The sequence below is a fragment of the Perognathus longimembris genome, chromosome 6 (assembly GCF_023159225.1).
Source record: "Perognathus longimembris pacificus isolate PPM17 chromosome 6, ASM2315922v1, whole genome shotgun sequence".
In the NCBI taxonomy this organism is placed as follows: Eukaryota; Metazoa; Chordata; class Mammalia; order Rodentia; family Heteromyidae; genus Perognathus; species Perognathus longimembris.
In genome coordinates, this window is record NC_063166.1 from 82,970,164 (window position 1) to 82,994,707 (window position 24,544).

Sequence of the window (24,544 nt, forward strand, 5' to 3'; positions counted from 1 at the left end):
CCTCCGCCCCGCGCCCCCCCCCCCGACGCCTCCGACGCCGCGCAGGGCCGCAGCCGTCGGTCCGGCCCCGAGGCCCGCCGGGACACCTGTCAGCCCGTCGCCCGTCGCCGCGGGCGCCACCGCCGGCCGCTGCCCGTCACCGCGTCTCCTTCCCGCGGGGGAGAGGAAACTCCCCGCGGGCCCGGCGCGGTCCTGCGCGCAGGGGCGCCCCGTCCACCCCGGGCGCCCCGACGGTGCGGCTGCGTCTCCGCGGCCCGCGCGCCCGGCGCCCATCCCCGCACACCTCCCTGCCGTCTCCGCCCGCCCCACCCAAACGGAGGGGCCGCGAGACCGTCGGGGATCCCCGAGGGACGGACGGAGAGCGCCCCGGGGGAGGGAGGGGGCCCCGGGCCTGGAACGGCGCCGGAACTCTCTGGAACCACAGCTCCCCTTGGCGGGTTTGGGGTGCGAGTCTGGGGGACTGCTCTGGCCCTGGTTGCCCTCGGAGCCCCACCCTCAGACCTCAGCCCGCCGAGTCACCGGGTTGACCGAGCCCAGCTTATCTGATGAGGGAGGACGAACCCGTCAAGGACGTGGAGAAGCGTGGTGAGGGAACTCAGACAAACTAAAGGGACGGGGTGACTTTCAGGTTGGATGGCCCCGGTCAGGACTGAGTCCCCCGCCTGTGGCCCCCTGCGGCGGAATGAATGGTAGTCACAGCACCCCAGTTTCCATGTGCTATTGGGAAGTCGTGTGGAATAACTTACCCGAGTTACCCAGTTGGCACCCGGTACCCTGGAACTCCGCCTTCCAAGCTCACGTCGCGCGCTTTAACTATCGCACCGTCAGTCCCCTGGGACATGCTCTGAAACTGTTGTCGCGCTGTGTCCCACGTTTAACAGTGTAAAATGACTTAGTGTGTGGAGTTAAAGGCTTTCCAGCTAAAATGGAAACAAATCCCCCGCCCCCAGAAAAACAAAACACACCTCTAGATCCAAAACAGTGCAGGGTGCTGCCCTAGGCCCTGGTGATGGAAGCGATGTGCCTTTGGTGGAAGTTCTTCTGCGTTTTCTTGGGTCTTTCCCAGGTTAACGATGCGTGATTTCGCCCTCCCAAACTCGCCATAAGGAAAGCCAGGAGAAGCTGCCATGTTCTGTGATTTTTTCAGTAGCATGGTTCTTGGCTTTGCAAACCGTTTTATCTGCATATGAACCTGAGATCCTCAACACATAGTTTAAGTAACAGATTATTATACAACAGGCTTTGTATTAGATAATTTTGTACAACTGTAGGTTGACCAGAGTCCTGAGCCCTCGGTGTTGGTTAGCTAAGAAGGGTAAGTGTTTAATGAATCTTTTGGTTAGAATGTTTGCAGCTTTCAATTGGGGCACTAGAGGCTCACTACTGTAATCCTAGGTGGCAGGAAGCTGAGATTTGAGAATGGTGCTTTGAAGCCAGCCTGAGCAGGAAAATCTGTGAGACTCTCTACATCTAGTTAACCACACACACACACACACACACACACACACACACACAAGCCAGAAGTGGAGCTGTGCCTGAAGTGATAAAGTGCTAGTCTTGAGTGAAAAAGTGAAGAGACAGGTCTCAGGCCCTGAGTTCAAGCCCCAGGACTGGCAAAAAAAAAAAAAAAATCAACCTGTTTGTGAGGATGTAACCTCAGTGTAAGTTGAAGGATATCTGTACTTGAGTTTGTCTGGTACTCTGTAGTTTGAGGGGAAGAGGAATCCAAAAGGCTACTGTGAATCTGGTCAGCCATGGTGTTCACATGAGTTGAGGGAAGTTCTCATACAAGAAGATGGGCTTGGTCCTCATGGGAACTGCACATTGATTGCCTGCTTTGTGTGTCCGATACCAGAAGCTAAGTCACCTAGATTACATTGCCTTCTTCCCTGGTGCTTCATGTCTAGGGAAGAGGCAGACAGGAAAACTGGCCAGGCAATCTGAGTGTTCCAGGAACACTGTGGAGGTCAGCTCCTGAAAGACCTGTGGCTCTCACCTGAGTTGACTTTGTGCCAGATGCACCAGTGTCCAGTTAAAATCGTGTTGCTTCTCCTTTAATAGATGTCCCTGGCACTGGCTCTCCCAACCTCCCATCCCCACCCCAGTACAAACACTCCTCTAAGGTGTTACTATGGAAAATGAGTCGCGAACCTGAGAAAACTCAGGTTTTTGTCTCAAGTTTTCACTTGAAAGTGTGTGACTTTGGGCTGCCGCTTCACTCCCCAAAGCCTTGGGTTTGAGTTGACACCATGTTTCCTTGCCTCTTGTAGAAGGATTGCTGCTGTTTCCGAAGCCGGTGTCGGGGGGCCTTGCCCCACTGCTTTGTGGACAACACAGTCAGAGTGGCTGGTGATGGTTGTCTGTAGGTAGCTTGTTTTGTTACTGTAGCTCGTCTACCTGAGAGGGTTGGCATACTAATCTTCCTGGCCCCAGATGGGCCAAAGGAATGACGGCCAAAATATCACTGGATATGTTTGTTAGGGAAGTGGTCCAGAAGAAGTTGGGGTATCAAATTGTTGAAGGGTATTGCATCTCACTTTAGAAGAGGCATCTGTCTGTAGGCATGTGTGAACCCCTTTATGAGGTGCTTACTTTAAGTTTGAAGGCAAAGATGATAAAATTAGAATAGAGGCATAATACTCTGTTTTTTAACCAGAGTATTAAGAGATCGTTAATTTGGGGGTGAAAATTGGCACATCTCATTGGTCTTTTTCTGCTTACTCAGGATCTCAACTGATATGATTTTAAGAAGGTAATAATTAAAATATCTATCATCCAGAAATTAAAAAAGAACCCCCCATTAGGTGTACCCTAACAGGATGGTATCAGATTATGTAACATCAGATTCTTTGTGATCTTTGGAATCTTATATAGTGTGCTAGGGTTTAAATATTATGCAGAAGAAAAAGAGCACAAGTGTGTACAACCTTGTTCAGTTTTATGGCAAGTGTTGTGTTAAGTTTCCAAAGGAAAAAGAAAGACTGGTGGTTTTCTGAAAGGTATGTGACACAGGTTGCCATGACATAGGGTGTGTCTCGACTTAGTGCATTTTGACTGCATCTTTAAACATCAGTGTAAGTAGTTACTACTTTAGACTAGGGACCTTTCTGAGAGTGAAGGGTTTTGGTAACCTGAGAGACAAAAGAGACATTCATTGTCACCTTTTTGCTGGTGCCAGTTCTTCCCAGATCTAATCCTTTCCTGCTGTCTCCTTCTCCTGAGGTCTACTTGGGTCCAGCTCTGAGAGAGCTTTGTGAACAAGTCACTCTCAGAGAATCTTGTATGTCTTCTTCCATCAAATTCCATTTGTGGTAAGTAGCATGTCTTGTATGTTTTGTGCTGTTGTCCAAGACTTTTTTGCATCTTAGGACACCATTCTTGCTAGGTTGAGGCTCAAACCTACCTTGCCTTGTTCTGAGCCTAAGCCAGCAGCCTTCCGGATGTATTGGTCTTGAATTGGTTGGTGGAACAGCACCAGTGGGCTGGTGTTTATTACCACTGTGGGAAGTAGGTGCTCACCGTAAGTGCTGGTTTAGGGACACTGTCTTTGTGTGAGGAAGACAGTCCTATCAGAATCATGAGTTCAGCCTCTCAAGTTGATGCATAATTTAGGATTGTTTAAGAGGTTATAAAGAAAAATCTAATACCCTGTGGATTTAGTCTGTTCAATGCAGTAATTATCTTTCAGATGCTAAGTACAACATTAATTCTTTAGCTTTAATATAGCACTGATTTCCTTAACATTTCGTGATTGCATAGAGCAGACTGTGTTTTACAGCACAACAAAATGTCAGAAGTGTGCTTAAGATTTTTTATGGTAGTGGTTTCAATCTATTCTGAATAGATTATCCTCATTTATTTAATTATTAACCAGCTTGCTTGTCAAAAATAAGTGGTATTAAATTTACTAAGCTAGAGTCAAACTTAAATTATCATAGAGAGTACTCTACTTTTGAAGTCTTTTTTTCTGTTTCTACAATTTGAGCCATGCCCTCAGCCCTGAGGAAACATTAAAAACTTTTCCCTGGAAGGAAAATGTGAACTGGAAGTTAACTTCCTTTTATCTGCATCTCTGCTTCCTTTTCTTCACAGTTAGTGCCCCAGGGGAACATGTAGCCCCGGCCCCAAGCTCACATTTGGAGCAGCTTGGGGAACAGTGCTGTTCCTGTGATGTAAGTGGTTGTAACCTGTGCCACGTTAGCATCATAATTACCTAATGGCTTTTCATCTGAATGTAGATTTATTAAAATAATTAGTCTGAATTGATGCTTATTAAAGAATTGGGCTCTTAAACATTAATGTTATCTTTTATTTATTAGAATTATATAACATCTTTCTTTCAAGTGCTGAAGGCAAACTCCTGGGCACTTTGACCCTGCAATATTACCACTGAGTATTGGAAAAGGAAGGGAGGAGTCACAGGAGTGAGTTATATTGACTATCACTCACACACTTCCCCCAGCCTGGAGTTTTAGATCCTGAAACTTGGATTTTTACATAAAGAATTATCTCCATATATATGATCTATGAGGATTGCCTCACCCATCTCCATCTGTAGAACAATTTGCCATCCCGAGAACGACCAGGACCGCCAGAGATGCATTCAGCTTTCAGCAAGATGACAAGGAAGAAGAGCACAGGAGTGCTGGGCTCCATTAGTCAGGACAGGGTTGCCATAGAGCCTCTTTAATAAAATAAAAGCCTTCTGTGGTGATTTTGCACAGAGGATTGTGGGAGAAACGAAGTTGCATTATGGTTTTTAAGCTGGCTTCCTTGTTTTCTGTCATTTTAGGCCCCTTTCAGGCTGTCATCAATGTATCATATTCTGAATTGCTTTGGCCTTGGCTCAGTGGGTTTGCTTATTCTTTGAAGTTTTTACCTGGCAGACCCACGCAGCTGGCTCTCCAAAAACAAGACTTGTTTAAAGAGCTCTTTAGAGAAACAAAGTTACTGAAGTGGACATTCATTTTAAGATTACTTTAAAAAATAAAAACATGGTAAAATAGTATCTCTAGAATATCCACTGTTTGAAATGCTAAATACTCTGTTTAACAAAAACTGTTGATGCCAAAAGACAGAGTTTACTATCTTGCATGGGGTGGCAGCCGGAAAAGACTTGATAAAATGGCACAGCCCCATGGCAAAACATGTGTATGTGTGTAATTTGTTAGCGTGTGTATAAAATGTTAAAGGTAAATGTTGAATCATTGAAAGGCATATTTGCGTGCGTGTGTGTTTAATGTGTTTTGTTGTGGGTGCTGGAGATTGGCTCCCAGGCCTTGAGCGTGCTGACATGCTATCTACCGCTGAGCTATGTACTTCCTGTGCCCAGTATTTTATGTTAATTGCACAAAACTAAAGGTAGAAGTACTTTCCTCGGGTTTTTCGTCAGTGTTTGGAAGGGTATTCCTGTCTTTTGGGGGGAATAGGCAATACTTGGGTTGGAACTCAAGTCCTCATGTTAGCTAGACAGAGCTCTGCCATCTTTTTCTGGATTAGCAGGGTAGTATTTCTCTCCACTTTTACCAGATGATCTCTTCACCAGGCTTTTTGTTTATGCCTGTGCGTGTATTTCACACAGGCCCCAAAACCCTTCTGGTGGGAATACGTTCTGCTGATGTGTTCAAGGTGTTTGAATTCACACACTCATTATTTGAACAGACTCCTGTCGCCTTTGTCTATTTGGGGAGGGGTTGGGGAGTGACTGTTTACAAGAGGGTATATCGAAACTGCACTCTTTATATTGTACTTGGAGATGGTGGATGTACCTGGACCACCTCCCTAGAGCTGAATTGTTTGTGGTGTGCACTGCGATTTTAGGGTCCTAAGGTCCTTGGGTTGTCTTTAAGGGCATAAAGGGGAAGCTAATAGCAGAGGACATGGTTGTAGAGGGATGAAGTAGTAGACTTCCCTCATCTTCACTGGGTTGAAAAATTGTGACAACATGCTTTTTTTTTGGCCAGTCCTGGGGCTCAAAACTCTGGGCCTAGGCACTGTCCCTAATCTTTTTGCTCAAGGTTAGTGCTCTACCACTTGAGCCACAGCGCCACTTCCGATTTTTTTGAGTAGTTATTGGAGATAATAGTCTCACAGACTTTCCTGCCCAGGCTGGCTTTGAACCTCAATCCTTAAATCTCAGCCTCCTGAGTAGCTGGGATGATAGGTGTGAGCCCCCAGTGCCCGCAACAGCACACTCACACACTTTTTTTTTTTTTTAATGCAAGAGTAAAGATAAAGGAAGGGAAAGATGAACGTATCTGGAGTGCACGTGCTTTGTTTCCACGAGATCATAACAGGATCCAGAGACTGGTGGGTGGGTGTTTTCTAGTCCATACCCTCCTGTATAATTGTTATCATCTGTGAGACAGTCTCCTGAGGGGATGTCCTCCATGACCAGGGAACTTGCCCCTAAGGAGATCGCAGTAGTAATGGCAATGCAGAAATTTAACCCAGATTGTGTGTGTACACACACACACACACACACACACACACACACACACATCCTATAGCTGTAAAGAAAGCAGGTACTAATCAAGATAATTTCTTTAAGATATCAGTTCATTGAGGATTATCCTTTGAAATTTTTGGAGGGACCTGATGACTTCTACAGAGAATGCTTAAATTGACCTTGCAAGTATTAGTTCATTTTGTGTCAGATCTTGGTGATGATATTCATGATTCTTTGTATTTAGAAAGCCTTGACTTTTTGACTCATGCGATTCTGCTTGACTGCTCTTTGGCAGGCAGGACAAAGCTTGTCTGATAGAGAACTTGTAGGTTACGGGTTTACCGAGCGGTTTATCCGAAGGCTCTTGGTGTCTATAAGTGGCCTTACCAGGTACCTCTCTAAACTCTGCCAGTAAAGAAGTAGAGAACTGCACTGTTAGTCCTTTGTGCTTCAGTATTGCTTTTCTTTGGGCAGAAAAACAAATAGGTGAGTTACTAATGACTGGAGACTTCTCTCAGTGTGGTATGTCACCCTAAGGTGACAACAGAAGTGCTGTTTTATTCTGTATGAGCATACCTTGGAATGACACTGTGTTCCAAATGACATCTAAGTGTATGAACTAGAAACCATCTATGTCATGATCATCTTTGTAAGAGTGGAGCTTCTGAGATTCTGTCCACACCCCACCCCACCACTTTGAGATTTTCTTTATAGACAACTTCTACGGGAAATATTACCAGACTGTAACCAGATATGGGTCCTTTGCCATGTCCCAAAAGCTTCCTGTGACTCAGGATTTGGTTTGGGTTGTGAACTGGTGAGAAAGTCTTTTTGAGTTTCTAGCCTCTACGCATTGGGAGACAAGGAGAGAAGGTAAGGAATGAGTTCTCATGGGAGCTTGGAAAAGGCTCTGCCAGTTCTGCTCCGGGCTTTGGATCCCTCGGGGAAGATGACAGGTGAGAGAGGTGAGGTTGTTGGGTGTTTTTGAAGGCACTCACTTAGTGAATCCTTGCAGCCACCTCGGTACTGGGGTATTGTTGTGACCCCCAGGCTGTCAGCCAGGTCATGAACTGAAGTCAGGAATGGAGCTGGGATTGGAACAGAGATCTGTCTGGTTGCAAAGCTGTGTTTTCTGTCCTTGTGCTGGCCTAGTTTTCTCTTGTAAAAGATAGGTTGGGTGTGCAACTGCCCTTGGCTTTCTTAATTATTACATTGTTAAGGAGATGACAGGAAGGCTGGAAGAAACAGGACAGTGGGAACAGAGAAGGCATTGAAAGAGAGATGGGATAGAAAAGAAAGCAAAGGTGTTAAATTGTAATTGTCTCTTTGGCACCTCTTACTTAAAGGACAGTTGCTGTGGACATTAGAGTGATTGCAAGTGACTTGAAAAGAAAATCTCATATTTGGTGTCCTAACTTGGTCACTTCTCATTATGCGTCGTTTATTATTAATGTTGAAAATACAGTGATTGTACTAATGACCAACTATGTATTTCTCCCTGGCCACCCCTACTTCAGGTCACTTATTTTCTAATCCCTCTTGCATAAACAATGCATTTCTGGGTTGATTGGCCACTATTGCAGCATCTTGTTTTAATAAATTTTGCGTCCCTGCTAGGGCTTGGACTTCAGACCTGAGTGCTATTATTTAACTTTTTTGCTCTACCACTTGAGCCACAGCTGTTTCCAGCTTTTGGATGGTTAATTAGAGTCTCATGGACTTTTTTGCCCAGGCTGGCTTCAAACCGTGATCCTCAGATCTTATCCACCTAGGAGCAAGGACTATGAGTGTAAGCCATCAGTGGCCAGCTTTTTGTTTCCACATTTTGGTTGCTCCATTCACAGTTCTAGCAGGGTAGAAAGGGGAGAGGATGGGGAGAGAGAGGGGACAGCTCTCCTGGGAAAGCTGTCACATCCAGGACCAGGACTTGGCCAAGTATGCCCAGGTATTTCAGAATCTCTGTGCCCTTGCCCTATAGGAGCCGTGTTAGCTGGCTGTTACTGTGGCTTAGCCAGCCTCCACCGTGGTGTCCTTGTTAGCATGAGGGGCTCACACTCAACGGCTGTAGGACTGCTCCTTCCAGCTCCATACTCAAGAATGTGGATTGCAGTCTATGTTAGTTGAAGGAGAAGGATGGAAAGTCCCTGAGGCTCCTTCAGATTTCCAGTGCTTTTAACTAGCAGGCTCCCACATCTTCTGCACCTCAGGTGGCCCTCTTGTTCTCTTCCAGGAGTTCACTACTTCTATTAGAAACCTTTCCTGGGCATTCTCGGAGACATTCTCACTGACGCGTTTCCATGTCACTTCTGCGTATATTTTGGTATATTTTCTGTATATTTCTGGTATATTTTTTTGTTTGGTTCTCTGTGCTTTGGTTACTTGTTGCTTGGAATTCTGGTAGGGTTTTGCCTTAGGTAGAATGTATTCTTTCCTTCTCCTAGAACCCTAGAGTTGAGTGCACCCTGGACTGGGTCATCTGTTAGCATTTGAAATGACCATGAACGCACATGTGAGATAGAGGAATATGTAAAACCAGAGGCTTGTCTTTGTGGAGGCTTTCTTGAATTCTTCTGTGGTTGAATTGATATGTCACCATTTAGATGGATCCTGCTGACTCCTGCCCCTCTCCCCCTACCTGAGTTAGATGCATTGGGGCAGGATCCATTTTGCCCTGCCATCTAGCTCCTGTCTGGCTTTCCTAGAGCATAGGTGTTGGGTGTAGAAGATCCACATCTTCTGGAGACATCCAGTGAAACTGATCTGCCCCCTGTGGATACTTTAGTTTTACTTTTAAAATTAGTGTTGCCTTTCTTCTTCAAAGGAAGATTGCTTCTTTCCTTTCTTTGCCCACCTAGCACTGAGCACAGGGGGCTTGGCACTTAGATACGTGCAGCAGACATCTGTGTGTAGTCGCTTCCATTGTTTTGTTTTGTTTTTTGCCAGTCCTGGTGCTTGAACTCAGGGCCTGAGCACTGTCCCTGGCTTCTTTTTGCTCAAGGCTAGCCCTCTACCACTTGAGCCATAGCGCCACTTCTGTTTTTTTCTATGTGGTGCTGAGGAATCGAACCCAGGGCTTCATGTATATGAGGCAAGCACTCTACCACTAGGCCATATTCCCAGCCCCTCTTCCAACTTTAGGAAAGGAGAAACTGCTTCCTGAGTTGTGATTGCCTTCGCTTTCCTTATTCCACAGCCCAAGGGGGGAGGGAGTCCCTGTCTACCATCTCCCCCTCCATGTCCGGCCCAAGGACTTTGCTGCCCTTTCCCTGCGTGGTATTTGGTCACGGTGAATGCGTGCTCCCCAGTACTTGCCACGTTACCTCCCTGGGCACCCCGTTCTGTTGCTGTGGGCCCATTTGCCCACGTCCTCTCTGTTTCTGTCCTGTCTGCCTCTTGAGTGCTCTTGTGCCAGTTTCTTTGCAGCAATGGTGCTCCTCCTCCTCCTCCTCTTCCTCTTCCTCCCATGCCTCACCCTAGCATCATCGTGATCATCTTCACCGCCCCCCCCACCTCACCCTAGCCCATATATAGAACTTTGGGTACTGTAAATTTAGCATGATCCAAACTAACACCACACCACTCCCTCCCATTTTCTCTATATCTTCCTGCTAACTCACTGAATGAATGGTATTTACACAGTTGACCAGTCCCCAGAGCTGGTGACTCAGACCTACCCTGTTCCCTCTTTCTCCCTGGATGACTAATAACCTCCTAATGGACTTCCTGTCTGAGTCTTTTCTTTGTCTCCACACTGATGGAGCTTTCAAAAATGTGCATTTGATCACATCTGTTGCTTGCTTAAAAATCACAAAATGTCTCCCTATGGCCAGTAGAACAAAGAGTACTAAGGAGTAAGTTGTGTGTATCTGTTGCCCACATTGTGTCTAGCAACACCTCCCTTCATGCTTGTGCTCTGTCATTTAGCTCTCTACCACGTGATTTTTGCATATGCATTTCTCTCGCTAAAAGTTAGCTTCTACTTCACCACTCCAGGGCCATTTCCTGACACTCTGCACTTACACTGTTGTTTCCTGGGCTCCACACTTATCACTATGTGTTGCAGTCAATTATTTGACTTCTTCCCCATTAGTCAGCAAGTGCTTTGTCAAGTTTTGGACTGCATCGCTTCCCCAGGTGCCCGCACCTGCACAGAACATGGCACGTGGCAGGTAGGTACACTGGCCACAGGGGTGTTGTCTAAGAAAACACGAGAAGACCATAGAGGCTTGCTTCAGCAGGGCTGGGCCTGCAGGGTAGCCAGGTGACACATGTGATTGCTCAGGAAGCGTTTCTGTGAATGCTGGGGACTACTCCCTCTTCCCCACGGTCGTTTTCACTTGCCCTCTCCTGTCCCAGAGCTCAACCTGGCCTCCTTTCTTATCACCTATAGCTTGCTGCTGTAGTTGCCTCCATCCTTTTTTTTTTTTTTTTTGGCCAGTCCTGGGGCTTGGACTCAAGGCCTGAGCACTGTCCCTGGCTTCTTCTGCCACTTGAGCCACAGCACCACTTCTGGCCATTTTCTGTATATGTAGTGCTGGGGAATTGAACCCAGGGCCTCATGTATACGAGGCAAGCACTCTTGCTACTAGGCCATATCCCCAGCTCCTGCCTCCATCCTTGATGCTGTGATTTTCCCTTTACTTGATTTTTCCTCTGTCCACAGACACATTCGGGTTGCCTTTCCCCACGTAAGCAGATGCCCAGTCTTCTCCTGTGGCCACTTTGGGGGAGCAGTAAGTGCCTATTACCACTTTGTGTTTTCATTGCTTTCTATTTGCCATCCTTGCCTTCCGCCCAAGGCCTTTGGTTCACAGGGTTCTCTCTGAAACTCTTGTCGGTGACTTGTTCACCTCTCTCTCATCTCTTACTGGATATCTCCCAGGATTCTGACCTGGGAATATCGTTCATTCCTAATACCTTCAACATCCCTGGACACTGCGCACTTCCCAGTGGTCATCTCCAGGAAGATCTGGGGTTCCCTAGTTGAGTGCCTGCTAGACATCCCTGACCACCTCATTGCCAGGGAAACATCTGGCCCCTACTCTGCTGTTTGTTTGCCTTCTCATTTCACCCATTGGTGCCACCTCCATGCCTAGTTGGGCATGTCCCAAATCCTAAACGTTCCTTCCACTTCCCTTTCCCAGACTGCTCCCTCTAGCAGTACATCTTTTGCACCCTTTGCTGTTCTTACTCCCCCACTGTAGCTGAGCCCTGTTCTCCTTGTTTGAGATTACTGAAAGAGTCCCTTGAACTGTCATGTATATAGTTTCCAGACTTTTTTATGCGTGTGGGTGTGTGCGGGTGCACATGTGCCAGTGCTGGGGCTTAAACTCAGGGCCTCACATTCTTTCTCAGCCTTTCCATCATGCTGGCAGGTACTCCATCACTCGAGCCGTACCTTCAGTGAAGCTTTTGTGCTGGCTAATTGGAGATAGAATCTCACTGACTTTCCTACCATGGATGGCTTTAAACTGTCATCCTTAAGTCTTAGCCTCCTGAGTAGCTAGGATTACAAATTGAGCCACTGGTGCCCAGCCAGAATTTTTTTTTAAATTGAAGTTTGATCTGGTTATTTCTCTTTTTGAAAACATTCATTGGTGCTAGAACTTACAGGTTCAGATCCACCGTTCTTAAGTCGCAATCGCAGCCCTTCCACATGAGGCAAACCATGTCTTTCAGCCTCTGCTTTGTTCCCGCGCTTGTACCCTTCTCCTCTGTGCAGCTTGTCAGGCTTCTGCGCATTCCCCCTGGGCTGACATGGCCCTCTGCCGCGCTTTCCAGCAGTGTTCACTGCAGTGAGAGGTCTGCAGAGCCTCCCAGCCAGGAGTGTGAGTTCCACATCTGCCACCTCAAAGTCCTGTGACCGCGGGTGAGGTGCTCGGCCTCTCCGTGCTCTTCCCTGGCAGGTTAGCTGTGGCTGCATCTGACTTTGAAACATAGATCATCACAGCGTCATGGTCTCATTTGTTCTGGATGGGCCCAGGAATGGTTCCCTCTTCCCCATGCTCTGGGTGCAAGCAGCAGAACCTGTCATATTTAGCTTAAGAACCTAGTACAGAACTCAGATCATCTTGCTCATGATGCCTGTAGTTACAGATACTAGAGGGGTAGAGGTGGAAACCTTTGTGTTTATGGATCTTATCTTCTAGTGGGAAAGATGCTAAATAAAGATAGAACATGTTATAAATATGCGGGATAAATAGACTTGGGAGTAGCATTCTCTCCCCCCCTTCTTTTTTTAATTAATTAATTTATTTATTGAACACCAATTTTTTTGACAAGGTGTTGTGCAAAAAGGGTACAGTTACATAGTAGGGCAGTGTGTACATTTCTTGTGATATCTTACGCCCTGTTTTTCTATCCCTTCTCTAGGACAGTTAGACATATATACAATATACAATGTATCAAGGACATATACAGTAGCCACGTGGCCACGCCCGAGAGAGTTCGCCTAGGGCTTTCAATGTAATGTCGATATTAGACAATATGTCGACAGTGGTCTTATATGAACATACATACATAGATTTTGAGCTATTGTATTCCCCTGAGAGGTCAATTTTTGACCTTTATATGTTGAGTAATTGTTTGGTTTTAGTTACATACTGTTGGGTCGCTGTCCCAATCCTGTGGGGAATACTATTTGACAAGCAGTTTTTGGTTTCACAGACTTGGTCTCTACTGTCTCTCTGTCACCCCATCTTAACAGTCATATATCAGGGAGATCATGCCCCTTTGTTTTCTGTGTTCTAGGCTTGTCTCGCTCAACATTATTTGTTCGAGTTCTGACCATTTCCCTGCGGATAACAATATTTCACCATTCCTAATCGCTATGTAGTATTCCATTGTGTATAAGTACCATATTTTTTGGATCCATTCGTCTGTGGAGGGGCATCTGGGTTGTTTCCATATTTTGGCTATTGTGAATTGTGCTGCGATAAACATGGAAGTACAAATGTCTTTTTGATATCTTGGGGCTTGCTGTTTAGGATAGATGCCTAGGAGTGGTATGGCCGGGTCATAGGGTAGGTCTGTATTGAGCTTTTTGAGAAACCTCCATACTGTTCTCCAAAGTGGTTTACTAAGATGCAAAATAAAGATAGAACATGTTATAAATATGTGGGATAAATAGACTTGGGAGTAGCATTCTCTCCCCCACCCCTTCTTTTGTCCCTCCTTTCCTGGTTGTCTCCTCCCACCCCCTACCCCTGCATTTACTGTTGTGGTGCTGAGGATGGAGCCTAGGGCTCTACCACTAGATCCTCCTCCCTAGGGTCTATTTTAAATGGGATGACCTGGAAAGCCACCTTTCTGAGGTACTCATTGAACTAAGACTGACATGTGTATAAAAAGTGTGCAAACCAGGCAGCTATTTGGGAGAAGAACATTCCAGATTGAGGAAAGACAAGGGCAAGACATGCATGAGCTCAGTGTGTGTAGGGAGCAGCAGGTCCTCTTTTGTACCCTGGAAAGGAGGAGGGAACTCTAGGGGAGAAGTTTGGACTTGGGTTGTGCTGGGAGAGGGGAACATGCAGGATTCGTCGCAGGGGTCTGGCACGGGAGTAGTGGTGGGAGATGTGTTGGGCTTGGTGTCTATGGGAAGCCACATGGCTTCTAGGAAGATCCAGAGCTGTGGTTGCACCAGGGTAGCAGCAATGGGAAGAAAGGAGAGAGTTCTGATTCCCAGTGTGTTTTAAAGGCCAAGGGAACTGGCTGATGGATTGAGGGGAGGATGCTAAGGTAACCGTATTTGGCCCAAGCACTCGAATGAATGGTGACATCTTGAACTGAGAGGACAGGTGGTTGGGAGGAGGGAGGCCCTCATCTGTGCTGAGTGGATGTGATAAGGAGGAAGTGTGAGATGGCCATTGGAGTATGGGGCCTAGGAGAGAGGCCATGTGGTAGATGGGAATTTGGAGTCATCAGCAGCATACTGTTGGAACACAGTACAGGAAGGAGTAATTTCACCCAACTGGAGAGATTAGGCAAGCCTTTCCACACAGAAGGCATTGAGCAAAACTTTGAAGAATGAGCACAATTTCCAAAGGCCGAGAGAGGGGAAAATAGAAAATATTTTTTATCCAAGTATCATAGCCTTTTCCCCTGGCCTCTTGTTGAATTTGTTTAAGAAGCTGCTGACCTGGTTGATAATCTCTTTTCACTGGTCTGGCCACTTAGGTTCTCTATTGAAAAGGAAGCCAGGCCAGATTATGCTCTAGCTGATAAACCACATTCTGCGATTTCTCACAGTTCACAAATTGAAAAGTCCAGTTGGAGCAGAGAGCTGCGGAATGCTAAGTGTGCTCTCTGGAGTCTGAGGCGGATGTGAGTCAGGCTGTGCTGGTTTCCTTGTGTGGAGGGCGTCCTCCTGCTGCCTGCCATCTGCACTGGCTGGGGAGCCAGCGGTGTGCACTTGAGCCCTTCACCGGTAGCAGGTTAGAGAAAGCAACGGCTACCGTTGACTATTTTTATCCCTCTGCATCCACACTGGGCAGATAGCCTCCTACTCGGTGTAAAATTGGACCATGTTTAGCTGGGCACTAGTGGCTCAAGTTTGTAATTCTTAACTATGTAGGGGGTTGAGATCTGAGGATCTCAGTTCAAAGTCAGCTGAGCAAAAAAGTCCAAGAGACTCTTACCTCCAATTAATCAGTGCAGAAGCTGGACTAGACGTGTGGCTGGAGTGGTAAAGCACCAGCCATGATCCAAAAAGCCTGAAAGAGCCAGTGGCCCTGAGCTCAAGCCCCAGTACTAACATGGGCGCGCGTGTGTGCGCGCACAAACACACACACACACACACACACACACACACACTGGCGTCATGTTTGGGCCTCCTGTATTTAGGAGAATATCTTTTTGTTCATTTTTTTAATCACAGTCACAGATCTTGGACTTTTAAATGGGAACAAAAAACCTACTAGATGTTGGCTAGCTTAAAGATTATGCTTAGAAAAAATTCAGTTTCATTTGAAATACTTTTGGAACTGATAAGTGAAAATTCATTTGTGTATTGTCTTCAGTTGTAGGCTACAGTCTCTTAGTACTGGATATGGTTAGACTGTATGAAGCTTCTGTTCTTACATATGCTTAGCCATTTTTCTACCTAAAAATCTAATGCCTTAAAGACAATATTTTTCTTTAGATGAGTGAAAGCTTCTAGTCACAAAATAGTTGGCAGGTATGGGTCCATCTCAAGACCACTACTATGCTAAATGTGTTTTACGTGATAAGTGGGCTTTTGAAATGGCTCCCATTGTAGGCTTACTAGTTTTCAGCAGTATGCAAGTCAGAGTGCCAGGGTTTTTGTATAGACGGCATTTTAGGTGAGAAGAAAATTTGTTCAGAAGAGTATCATATGGATCTCACACTACATGTAGCTTTGTAGGGAAAATTACAGGAAGATATAATACAGAATTATGTAAGGAATACCCAAGTATGGGGTAACTAATAATCATATATTAGCCTTATTTTTTTATTTTTTATTTTTTGGCCAGTCCTGGGTCTTGGACTCAGAGCCTGAGCACTGTCCCTGGCCTTTTTTTGCTCAAGGCTAGCACTCTGCCACTTGAGCCACAGCGCCACCTCTGACCTTTTCTATATACGTGGTGCTGGGGAATCAAACCTAGGTATAGGAGGCAAGCACTCTTGCCACTAGGCCATATTCCCAGCCCCATTATTTTTTTAAGTATTTCTTTAGTGAATAAGTAACACTTCTTATCTTCCCATTCACACCTCCTTACTCCCCAGAGGAATTTAGTGTGAAGTTTTTCTGGTTTTTGTTTGTTTGTTTTTCCTTTATCATCTCAGATTGTAAGTATCATTGAGCTTCTATAGCTCACTGGTTTTGGAGATAAAAATCCTGTTCATTTTAATATTGCTGTGTGATGTTTCTTGAAGATGTTAGCACATTTATTTTTTAAGACTTCCCTTGTAGTGTCATTTATTAATTTATATCAGCACCAGTTAAGTTGTACATGTCCACTTATGTATACAATGCATCTTGATCGTAGTCACCCCTTCAAAAGATGGTTGCTTTTATTTACTTATTTATTTTGCCAGTCCTGGGGCTTGAACCCGGGGCCTAGGCACTGTCATTGAGCTCCTTTTGCTCAAGGCTAGCACTGTACCCCTTTGAGCCACAGCACCACTCCCAGTTTTTTGGTAGAAATAAGAGTCTCATGTGTTTTCCTGCCTGGGCTGGCTTCGAACTGTGATCCTCAGCTCTCAGTCTCCTGAGTAGCCAGGATTGCAGGGGTAAGCCACCACTGCCTGGCCATCTTCTTTTTTTTTTTTTTTTAAGTGTTCTTTATATATTTTGAATACCAGTTGCTCATCTGTTAAATAAGCTACAAATCTTTTGCTCCCCAGTCTGTTCTTGTCCTGTCTCTGGCACGGTGTTTTCCTGACTTTGAGCTTGGGCTTTTCTTGGCTGAATTTTTTTTTGGGTGGAGTGGGTGTAACCTGAGGTTTGAACGCAGGGCTTTGCACTTGCTAGGAATGTGCTGTACTACTTGATCCATGCCCGACTTCTCTCCTGGGTCTTTGATCTGCTGAATTTTTCCACTGCAGAAGAGCCATGTGACTGCCTTTTGTGGACTTGGTGGCAGGGTGAACATTTCTGTTCTGAAGGGCTAGGACGTCAAGTGAAGAGTCAGCAGCCTGTGGGCAGGGTTGGCACCGGCCGCCTCTGCCACACTGACTTTGGGGTTCCTTCCATGTTGTCAGTGAGAGCTCTTGATGTTGGTTCCTATCTGCTTTGTGACTGCTGACTTACTTTAGTGAGTTATAATTTGCTTGCCACGAAATTCACCCCTTTTAGAGATACTGAAACTTTTTTTTTTTTTTTTCTGGCCAGTCCTGGGCCTTGGACTCAGGGCCTGAGCACTGTCCCTGGCCTCTTCCCACTCAAGGCTAGCACTCTGCCACCTGAGCCACAGCGCCCCTTCTGGCCGTTTTCCATATATGTGGTGCTGGGGAATCGAACCGAGAGCTTCATGTGTAGGAGGCAAGCACTCTTGCCACTAGGCCATATTCCCAGCCCGAGATACTGAAACTTTTAGGATACAAAAACTCAGTATTTTTAGCCCTCACCACCAGTTCCAAACAAAATGAGTACATTACTTGTGAGTCTGCTTTCTACCCCCTGCCCAGTCCTGGCAGGCACTTCACACTCTATCTCTATAGCTGTACCTATCTGGATGCTCCCCCTAAGAGGAATCATATAATGGTAGCCATCATCAGTCTTTCAGGGTTCATCCCTGTAGTATATGACAGCACTTCATTCCTCCTTGGGGCCAAATGGTATTCCCTTGGATGATCATGCCATGTTTTGCTTGTTCACCCATCAGGTAGTGACCATTTGGGTTGTGTCCTCTGCTGCTGTGAGCGTTGTGTACTAATTCCTTGGTGCGTAGATGTTCTCACTTCTCCTGGGCCCATCCACAGGAGTGGAGATGCTGGCTCAAGTGGCAACTGTAACTTTTCAAGAAGCTGCTGGATTGTTTTCTGAGGCGGCTGTGTATTTTAGATTCCCACTGGCAGTGTGTGAGCACTTGACGCTCTCCATGCCTCTCTAGCACTTGTTGGCGCTTGGTGTTGAGTGATCCCAGGGGAAGTGAAGGGGCTCTCATTGAGGTTTTGTTTTGCATTTGCTTAGTGAATAATAATGTTGAACATATTCATGTTTGTATTGGCCGTGTGTGCATCTTTGCTGAAATGTCTGCCCATCTCAGAGTTATTTTTATATCTCTTCTAATAGACATATCCAGTTTGAACAAATATTTCCCTATTGAATGGATTGTCTTTTTCACTTTTCCCTCCCACTGTGTAGCCCAGACCGACTGATGGCATTAGTATCTCTTGCTGTAATAGGGATGTGGTGTTTCTCATTTGATGTCTCATGAGGACATAAGAGAGTACGTTTTATTAATTTAGAACAATTTGCATTCTAAGATGTTTTCAGAACATTTTTTATCTACATATGGGGTTACTTCAAAATAAGCTTACCATTGGGTTTTCAGGTAACGTTCTGCAACACAGCATGCACCATTAAAATACATTGGTTGCAAAGCTTTACTGTTGTTCACAGTGGATTGATTTAATGTGTGTGCTAACCTCCAATCAAGGAAATAGACAGTAAGAAAACAACTAACTTTCCCAGTGTCCTTGTTCTTGAATTCCTGCTTAAGAGTTCTCTCCTTCTCTTGCTTGCTTACAGACTCTCTCAAATTAACAGTTTGGGACAATAATCGACTCATTATGATGTAAGCGTTATTGACAGCAGCGAATTTACGCAGCTCCCACTCGTAGGTGTCAGCATGAAGGTAAAACAAAACACTTCAGAGGCAGGGTTTGATCTGGCATCCCTGGCATTCCTGGACCAGTCAGCAGTGTCTGGTATTCTACAGCTCACACATAGGGAGGGGCCCTTCTGCTCTGCTGTAGGCTGGAATGTGATGAAGAATAGGGTAGGAAGAGATTCCTTCCTCCTCCCCTCCCCCCATTAGTGCAGTATACCCAATGTATCCAGGAGAGAGGACAGTAAGCAGTCACAGAGAGAGTCTGGGGATGCCTACCAGGCAGTGCCTTGGGGAGAACACAGCTCTGGGTGGAGTGGACAGAATCTTGGCTGGCTGAGTATTCATTCAGTGAGTTTATAAAACTTCTGTGCTATGCCTAGAACTCTTCTAGGTGTCAGTGATCAGTTGTGGGCAAGAGAAACCAAAATGCTTGTGTCTGCGGAATTTCTTTCCGTTCTGGGAAGAAAAGAAAGCTCCTGAGACTGGTGTGCTGCGGTGCAGATGGGTAGGAGGGCAGAAGGGAGAGGGTTCTTGCAATGAAAACAGATTACCAAGGAGTAGGATTTGGAGATGCCTGTCAGAGGAACACTGGGTTTTACTTTCAAGGGCTCATGTCCCCCGATTTTAATATACTTTCCCCATGTACATAGTCTATTGTATTGAAACCTCAAGCACAATTTTATTGCCCATACAAAATCCATCAAAAGTCATAGGCTTCCAGAGTCAGATTATTACCTTCCCAGAAGGTAATCTTTTTAGAGTTGAAGTAAAATATGGTAACTTGGTTTTTTTTTTTTTTTTTTGGAGGGGTTGTGAAAAGGAGAGAGATTGTGTGTTTGCAAGACTATAAAATAATGCAGCCCTTTTTATGCAGGAGGCAAAAGCTGTTGTGAGGCTAATAACTTTAAGCTTGTATCTGGAAGGCTGAGACCTGATGGATTATATATCAAATTGGTATATAACGTATTTGGTACCACACATAGTATGAATTTTGAAAGTACTGTAGCTACATTAGGAGATAAATTACAAGGGAAGAGTATGTATGCATTTGCAACTGTAGAATTTCATGAACTCCAAAAAGGACACAGAAGCATTCTCTTTGCAAATCAGAGCATCCTTATTCTTTCCCATCTGTCCGCATTTGCACAAACACATATGTATTCTTATAAACTTTCAAAATATCAGTAGTTTAGAAATATGAGGGGGCTATTAGAAGTGAATTAATGTAAAACATGGTTTCCCCCCTTTTTAAAAACTATAAAGTATTTTCTAGAGTAGTTCTAAGTTCACAGCGAAACTGCACAGAAGGTAGAAGTCCCGTCACCGCTGCCCACGCATGGATAGCTCATGTCACTGCCTGTCCCTACCAGAGTGCCTCACTGATTTTGGTAGGGAACCCACATCAGCACATCGTCTCCCATAGTCCCTTGCTTGCATTCAGGTACATCAGGTATCATGGCTTCTGTGGGTTGGACAAAGGTAGACTGTCTTGGATCTACCACTGGAGTACCAGTATTTTCTTCCCCCTGAAAATAATGTCTCCTGTAATAATGTGTGTCCCCCCCATCTCCCCTCTCTGTGTCCTGTCACCTCCTTCCGCAGTCCTGTCACTCTCCCTTAATTAGCCTCACGCTCCCCCCCCCACCTCTGGTTCCATAGTTTTTCTTTTTCTAAAATGTTAGTTTCTAATATGTTAAAATCAGTGACTGTCCCTTAGGAGCATGTCTTGCTAGCGTGTTTCTTTTTCGCACTAAGTAGTATTCCATGGTCTGGATATACCACAGTTTAATTTATCCACCTACTGAAAGGCATTTGGTTTGCTTCTAAGGGTCTGCCACGTAGGAATAAAGCTGCTTTAAACATCTGTGCAGGTTTGGGGGTGACCATATGTTTTTGCCTTTCTTGGGGGAGTACCAAGGACAGTGATAGATGGGTTGTGTGTGGAGAATGTGTTTAGTTCCTTATTCCCACCAGCAGTGCTGGTGCTTTGCTGCCCAGCTCTTCAGCACTTGCTCAGTGTTGTGGGGTTGGATAGCAGAGTGCTGTTTCAAGTTCTTTGATCTTGCAGGCTCTCCAGTGATGTGATGGGAAGTGTCTTTTCATGTGCCTATTTGCCCTGTGCATAACTTTGATGCGTGTCTGTGCAGAGTTTTGCTCATTTGAAATCAAGTTGTTAATTTTCTTCTTTTGACTTTTAAGAGTACTTTGTATATTTTGGTGGATGATGGTCCTTTTTTGGCTCTCTTTGTCAGATAATTTTCTCCCAGTCTGTGGCTGGCTTGTCCTTCCATTCTCTCGAAAGTATCTTTTTGCAGAGCAGATGTTTTTGTTTTTAAGGGAGTCCAGCTCATCATTTACTTCTTCCATGTATTGTGCCTCGGCCATTGTTTCTAAAGGTCACCCCCAAATCCAAGGTCATTTAGATTTTATTCTGTGTTCTAGGAATTTTATAGTTTGGTATTAAAAGTGCATTGTATTTTAATTTTCATATTCTGGTAGGATTGAGTTTGCTTAGTTAAAATACAATTACATATTTACCCTTCAAAACATTATAGCTGCCATTTGATAGTAAATCGGCTGTCAAGATGTTACAGGGTTCATGAGGCAAGGGAGAATTTTGAGTTCATTGGGGGTTTTCACTGTTACCTTTTACAATTGGTGGGAGATGAGCTCTTAAGTTATTCTTTTGTAAACATACTACTTACGTGTCCTGGAAAGAGAAGTTTTATGTTAATCATGAGTCTCTGAATATTACAGAAAAATGTTAGAGCCATGCGTAGATTAGGAGAGTGTTTAAAATATTTAACATAATTCTTTTCCACAAAATTATGTTTTTCCCGCATCTTTATTACCATCATTTCGTTGTAAGAGGGTCACCAAGTGAACTTACATGTTCTGATTGATAAATTTAGCCGGCCAGTTTTGAAGAATATTCAGCACATGGAATTTGACCCTTTGAGGGTCAGCTTTATTCCTTGACGTTGAGGCTAACACTTCATAAATTTAATGTTCCGTTTTTGTAACTTAACAGCCAAAAATATCAAACCTTCATTGAGTTTTAATGATATACATGTTTCTGTTGGTTCCATGTAATTTGCTTTCTAGAATAGGTCAAGCCCAAGTCTTCTTACTTTCTTAAGAAACATAACTCAAAAAGACAAATATTTGGGACTGGGGAGGATAGAGGAAATCATATTGTGTTTTGCTATACCTAGAACCTTCTAGAGCTTGTCAAGGAGTTGGTGTGCATTTAGTTAATGCTTGAGCATCTTTACCAAACTTACATAAATTTTCACTGGTGGACATGAACATAAAGCGAGCATGAAGAACATTACTCAGATATCTACCTGAAAATAGAAGATTTGAAAGAAAAATGATTAAAAGTATCTGTCATGTATCTAGAGACAGAAATCATTTTATTATCTCTTAGAAGAAAAAAATCCAACTTTTGAAGATTTCATTTGTAAAATTGACTGTACTTTATAAGCAATGTTTAAATTCATTGGTGATAAATATGCATGTTTGTATAGTACAATCCCATTTTTTTACATAATGCTTTAATGGAAATGGCAGTTTTATGAAATGGAAGTGACTAGTAAAATTCTGAATGATGTTCATAAGCCTTTCCATCATTTTTATTGAGGTTTTGTGTATTCTAATTCATTAATACAGGGGAAAAGGAGAACGCTAACATGGTTTATCTCCTATAATTACTCAAATTGAATAGAATTTATTTTCAATAAAATTCTTAGAGAAAATTGCTCAGAGTGGGGAGAGGAGGAGGATTGGCCTGTTTTTATGAAATGTCTTCATTTTTCCCTGTGGGACTTGACTGTTTTGCCCATGATGGTTTCATTGTATGTAATTACAGCATAGCTGTATCCAATTTTCACAAATAAAAGCTATCAAAGTCCAAGAAATCCCAGTATGTGAAGACCCAGGATGGAGGGTTAAAGAGAAGTATAGTGTCCTTAGTTTATTCTCATTGCTACAAATACTGCTTGTCTTTTAATAGTTTAGACTACTTTTTAAAAATGTGATTCATGTAATTCATATAGGTTGCTATATACTACGTGAACCTGGGGAAATTTCCACAAAAAGCTAGGTGTTGGCAGTTAAATTTGGCTTATTTTGTAGGTTCTCCTTTCTCCTTCCACTTAAGAAGGGAGGAAGAGGAAGAGACACTACAAGCCGGTTACTCAGCTTGGTTTCACCACAGTGAGATGTCTGTACGCTTTGGGGTGTGACGGACCATTATATACTCTCAGCCTTCTGATCTGAACATGTGTCCATGTTCTTGACGCAGAGTTTTGTTGAAACTGTTAACCTTAAGCTTATATCTAGGAAGCTTTGAGGCCTGATGGTTGATTTCCTTTTCCAGGTCACCCCTCAGAGTCCCTTGTCCACCTGCCTCCTTCCTAACACCGGGGCTACTAGAGTTGGAGGTGTGCCCCCTGGAGCCCTAGTTGGCTGGCTGGTTTATGGATCTGTGGGTGCCCATGTAGGTTAGTGTCTGCTTTCTTTGGCCCTAGAAAGCCAGCGCTGTTTTTAGCTGTCTTTTTTTAGCCTCTGCTTACTGAAGTGATCCCCACCTGCAGCAGGCGGAGAGAGACTTGGTTGGGATTAGACTTTGCCTGTCATCTGAGTCGGCCCACATTATTGGAGGGTGGGCTGGGGAGAGTTCCAGAGGGCTGCTTCCGTAATCCCCCGGGACACTGTCTCAGCACCAAGTGTCCCGTTTCTCTCTGGAGGCCAAGGATGGAATGTCATCTGCACTCAGCTCTCCCTCGCTGCAGTGCGTCTGCCTGCTCTGCTGTGGTGGAGCACTGACAGGGTGGAGAGAGGGTGGTTTGTGATGGAGACGGTAGCTAGAGAAAAGACCGAGGACTTGACCTTTTCTCACTTCTGGGTAGAACTCCATTTCCAGACCATTCCAAAAACAAAGGCTTCTCGGAAAGATCAGCACGTGGAGAAATTCTCCTGGGACATTTAATTCTTAGAGGCGCTGCCATCAGAGAAGTGTTTTCAGTGTTGGTAGTCCCCAAACCACCGCCGACCCCGTGGCAGTCAGTCACTTCTCCCGTACCGGGAGAACGTACTCCTGTGGTGCATTCCTGCGCCACGCAGAATAGCACGGCAGCGCTGCAGGCCTAAGAGGAAAGCAGTGTGCACTACCCCAAATGCCCTGCCGGCAATGCACGCACACAGACGGGGGACCTAGTAAAGCCAGCCGGTGCCGCAGCAGGTAGGCACTCTACCCAGAAAAGGGCTGAGTTCGCCTGCAAACCATGAGCTGCCCTGACCGAGAGGAAGAGGAGTGAACTGAGGTGGTTGAGTGTGGTATGTTTATTGTGTTGGCGCAGCTAGGCTCAGCTGGGTGCGGTTTTCACCCAGGTTTTCTTGCAGATGAAATTAGGCATAAGCAAATGTGAAAATCATTTTATGCTCAAATTGCCCTCCTAATATGCATGTCAATCAATTTGGACAAATTTGTGTTTTCTTTGTAGCAGAACCGACAGTAGTTTATTTGATTTTGGAATTGAGTCCCTTTTCCTTTCTTCCTGTCCACTGTTATTGATTTCTTAATTCATATTTAAGTTATGCCCTTATTAGATTGATTTTTCATACTTTGAGCCCCTCTAGAGGAAATGAGGCTGAGATTTTAATTTTGCTGGAGAGGCACAGCTCCGGGGATACAGAGGTGGGTAAGGACTGGTCCTGATCCTGGGTGTCTCCCTGAAAACTTGCCAGGGTCTTCTGCAGCAGGGGCTAGGAACACATTTCTTTGTGGCAGCATGCA

General features: G+C 44.9%; 1 protein-coding gene and 1 long non-coding RNA gene across 2 annotated transcripts in view; one reads left to right on the plus strand and one right to left on the minus strand.

Annotated features, from left to right (window-relative positions):
• Vapb (VAMP associated protein B and C) overlaps positions 1-24,544 on the plus strand; it is a 47,027-nt gene that overhangs the window by 357 nt on the left and 22,126 nt on the right. The window lies entirely within an intron of this gene.
• Positions 1,631-24,532, minus strand: LOC125353919. Its single transcript, XR_007211376.1, has 3 exons — positions 24,522-24,532; positions 16,176-16,180; positions 1,631-2,256 (listed from the first exon to the last, which is right to left on the minus strand). It is a non-coding gene; the product is annotated as an uncharacterized LOC125353919 (long non-coding RNA).